General features: G+C 39.6%; 1 pseudogene; it reads left to right on the top strand.

Annotated features, from left to right (window-relative positions):
* Positions 1 to 1,193: 1,193 nt before the first annotated feature.
* Positions 1,194 to 1,921, top strand: LOC110575504 (annotated as a pseudogene).
* Positions 1,922 to 4,288: the final 2,367 nt, after the last annotated feature.

Here is a 4,288-nt window from a genome sequence, read left to right as displayed (position 1 = left end):
GAATGAATTTTTATAAAATTTGTTTTAAGAAAAATTATCAATGTCTTATCTAAATACTTGAAAAAAATAGTAAAAGGAAAGAAAATTCTGTAATTTTATTATTTTAACACAGCTATTTTCATTTTTTGGTCTTTTGTTCTGGTCAGATTGCTTTATAGAAGAGTGATAACAGTTGACAACTCAGCAATGTATGTATACAGTGGCAAGTTTTTGGGTCTTTTTGTTTTGTTTTGTTTTTGTTTTTGTAAAGGGCCAGACAGTAAATATTTTAGGCTTTACAGCCCATATAGTCTCTGATGCAACCTATTTAACTCTGCTTTTGTAGCACAAAAGCAACCATAGACTTTATGGAAATGAATGAATATGGCTCTGCTCCAAAAAACCCAAAATTTGAATTTCATGTAACTTTCATATACCACAAAATATTATTCCCCTTTTGGTTTTTGTTCAGCATTTGGAAAGGTAAAATAAAGTCTTGGCATGTAGGCCATACAAAAGTAGGCAGCAGGTTGGATACCATGGATCATAGTTGGCCCACCCTGTTTAAGACCGTATCTCTAGTTTTGACCTATATGCTGAGCTCCACAGCCCTACTTTCAGCTTTTTCCTGTCCATCTTGATATGAACATTCCAAGAACACCTCAAACCAAAATCATTTAAAACCTAACTCAGAACATATGCCTCATCCAAACTATCTGCTTCTCTGAAATCTCCCACTTCTTTCTGTTCACAGAATACTGCATCTCAGTCATCCAGACCTGAAATTTTTTTTTTTAAAGATTTTATTTATTTAACAGAGAGAGACATAGCGAGAGCAGGAACACAAGCAGGGGGAGTGGGAGAGGGAGAAGCAGGCTTCCTGCAGAGCAGGAAGCCTGATGTGGGGCTCTATCCCAGGACCCTGGGATCATGACCTGAGCCGAAGGCAGATGCTTAATGACTGAGCCACCCAGGCGCCCGTGACCTGAAATTTTTTTTAAGATTTTATTTATTTATTTGACACAGAGAGACACACCAAGAGAGGGAACACAAGCAGAGGGAGTGGGAGAGGGAGAAGCAGGCTTCCTGCTGAGCAGGGGGCCCGAGGTAGGGCTCGATCCCATCATGACCTGAGCTGAAGGCAGACGCTTAATGACTGAGCCACCCAGGCACCCCCAGACTTGAAACATAAAAATCACCCTTGTCTGCCAGGCTTCCTTCTGCAACAGGCGTGGGTCACGCTCTCGCTCGCTCTCTTTCTGCCGCCATCTTGGTTCCACGTTCCCCTCACAAAATGCCTGGTGAAGCCACAGAAACCGTCCCTGCTACAGAGCAGAAGTTGCCACAGCCCCAGGCTGAGACAGGGTCTGGAACAGAATCCAACAGTAATGAATCAGTACCAGAGCTTGAGGAACAGGATTCCACACAGGCAACCACACAACAGGCCCAGCTGGAAGCAGCTGCAGAAATCGATGAAGAACCGGTCAGTAAAGCAGAACAGAGCCAGAGTGAAAAGAAGGCACAGAAGGCTGTGTCCAAACTGGGTCTTCGACAGGTTACAGGGGTTACAAGAGTCACTAACTGAAAATCTAAGAATATCCTCTTCGTCATCACAAAACCAGATGTCTACAAGAGCCCAGCTTCAGATACCTACATAGTTTTTGGGGAAGCCAAGATCAAGGATTTGTCTCAGCAAGCACAACTAGCAGCTGCTGAGAAATTCAAAGTTCAAGGTGAAGCTGTCTCAAACATTCAAGAAAACACACAGACTCGAACTGTACAAGAGGAGAGTGAAGAGGAAGAGGTTGATGAAACCGGTGTACAGGTTAAGGACATAGAATTGGTCATGTCACGAGCAAATGTGTCAAGAGCAAAGGCAGTCCAAACCCTGAAGAACAACAGTAATGATATCGAAAATGCTATTATGGAATTAACAATGTAACCATCTGAAAACGAGGGCTTTTTTTGGTGTTTCAAAAGAATAACTGCAGCTTGGTTTGAAATTTGTACTGTTTCTATCATTAATAAAGTTACAGCTTCTTGTTGGATAAAAAAAAAATCACGCTTGTAAGTCTGGTCCTTTCTCAAATATGTCTTCAATTTGCAATTCCCACAGCCAGCATCTGAGTTCAGCTCTTCATACTTAGCCTACCTTGTGGCTATGGCACTATAATTGGTTTCCATGACTCTAGTTTCATGTACTCCAATGTATCTAATATACTGCTGTCAGACTAAACTTCCTAAAGCTCTGCTCTAATTATGTCACTACAATATTTTAAAACCTTTTATAACTCCATTGCTTGCCAAATTATATACAAACTCTTCAACGAGCATTCAAAGCCATCCAAAACATTATTCCAAATATATTTCTAAACTTGCCTCATCCTAAACCTTCATTCATTCATTCAACAAATATTAATGAGTATCTATTAAGTACCAAGGCAGTGTGCTGGATACACAATGGGATAAAATGATAAGCACAAACCAACCACATGACCCCTGCCTTCATGGAGATTACAGTCTCTCTGTGGAAAAAGACATTAGTCAAATAATCACATAAAAGCTACAAGAATAAAACTGGCATGCAAAAAGAACATGAAAAAGTATTTTCAAAATATTGAAAGAAAGGAACTTTGAATCTAGGATTTTACATGTAACTAACCTATTTATCTAAGTGTGTGGCTGAAATAAAGATACACTCAGGCAGATAAGGCATCAGAATATTCATCACATAAAGACCCTGTGTGGAAACACATATTGGGAGTAAGGGTACTTAAAACTTTGATATGGCCTGATTGTGGTGATACTTTGTATCTGTGTACATATGTCAAAGCTATACAAAATCATATACTTTAAATGTGCAGGTTATCCTATGTTAATATTCGATAACAAAATTTTAAATTTTAAAGAATTTAAATATAAACTTTAATGTAAAAGAATAAAAACCTGGGTGGCTCAGTTGGTTAAGCATCTGCCTTCAGCTCAGGTCATGGTCCCAAGGTCCTGGGATTTTGCCCCACATCAGGCTCCCTACTGGGCGCGGAGTCTGCTTCTCCCTCTGCCCCTCCCCCTGCTAGTGCTCACTCTCCCTCTCCCTCCCTCCCTCCCTCTCTCTCTCTCTCAACTAAATAAAAATAAAATCTTAAAAAAAAGAATAAAAGAAACACCTGTGTAGCCAATATCTCAGTTATTTTTAAAAAATCACATAAATAAGTGTAAAACTATGACTGTGGTGCTATGAAGAAAGGTACAGGGAGTCTAGAGTGATGGTATTTAACTTATTTGGGAAATGAGGGAAGCCTTCACTGAAAAAAGTGATACCTAATCTAAGTCAACTAACTAAAAGCCAACAATTACATAGTTATGCTATGTGCCAGGTACTGTTTTATGTGTTTCACATGTGTTATTGACCCATTTAACCCTTACAACATTGCTTTAGGTGTTTCTTTTCTTCCCCCATTTTTACAGCTTAGGAAATTAAGGAACATAATAGTTAAGTGTCTTGCCCTGAGGTCACACAGCAGTTACTAGTGAAACTGACATTATAAAACAAAGTAGTCTGGTTCTAGGGTCCACACTCTTAACCACAGAATTAGTGAATGAAGAGAGAGGAGAAAAATTACAGGCAGATGAAACAATACATGAAAAGATCCTGTGGACTTGGTGAATATGAGGGATTTAGAGTAGCCAGTGTGGCTAGGGCTGAGAGGGGAGAGAAACATAAAGATGCCTCTGGAGAGGATGTAGAGGCCCATCATGCAGAACCTTCTAAACCAGATTGCAGAATGCTGTCTTTATTTGTAGGGTGATGGAATGCCATTTAAGTATTTTAAGTAGGGGATAATAAAATTTTTGAATATATTGAAGAAACTTTGAAATATTATTCTGGTTTTAATATGGAAAAGAGATTGGATAGAGGGCTAGAGTGGATGTGAATAACTGCAGTTGTACACATGAGATATGTTCATAATTGAACTAAAGGAGTGGCAGTGAAGATGGGGGGAATGGATGTATTCAAGAAATACTCAAGAGAGAAAATCAACAGGATTTGGTGAAGTAATTGAATATGGGACCAACATGGGGATGAAGGAGAAGGGAGGATTTATGAATGGCTCTTAAGTATCTGTGCACTAACTTGATGGTGGTACCATTAATTGAGAAAGGGGTCACTGGAAGAGTAACAGGCATGGTGTGTATGTATCAGCATGAGCAACTGAAACCAATTTTAGCTATGTGCGTTCGTTTGGCTTTCCCTGAAAGCAGGACTTGAGACAAGGACTTGGGTACTATTTATTTGGGGCTTGATTTG

Source organism: Neomonachus schauinslandi, chromosome 2 (assembly GCF_002201575.2).
Source record: "Neomonachus schauinslandi chromosome 2, ASM220157v2, whole genome shotgun sequence".
Lineage (NCBI taxonomy): Eukaryota > Metazoa > Chordata > Mammalia > Carnivora > Phocidae > Neomonachus > Neomonachus schauinslandi.
This window is presented reverse-complemented; position numbering and strand designations above follow the sequence as displayed.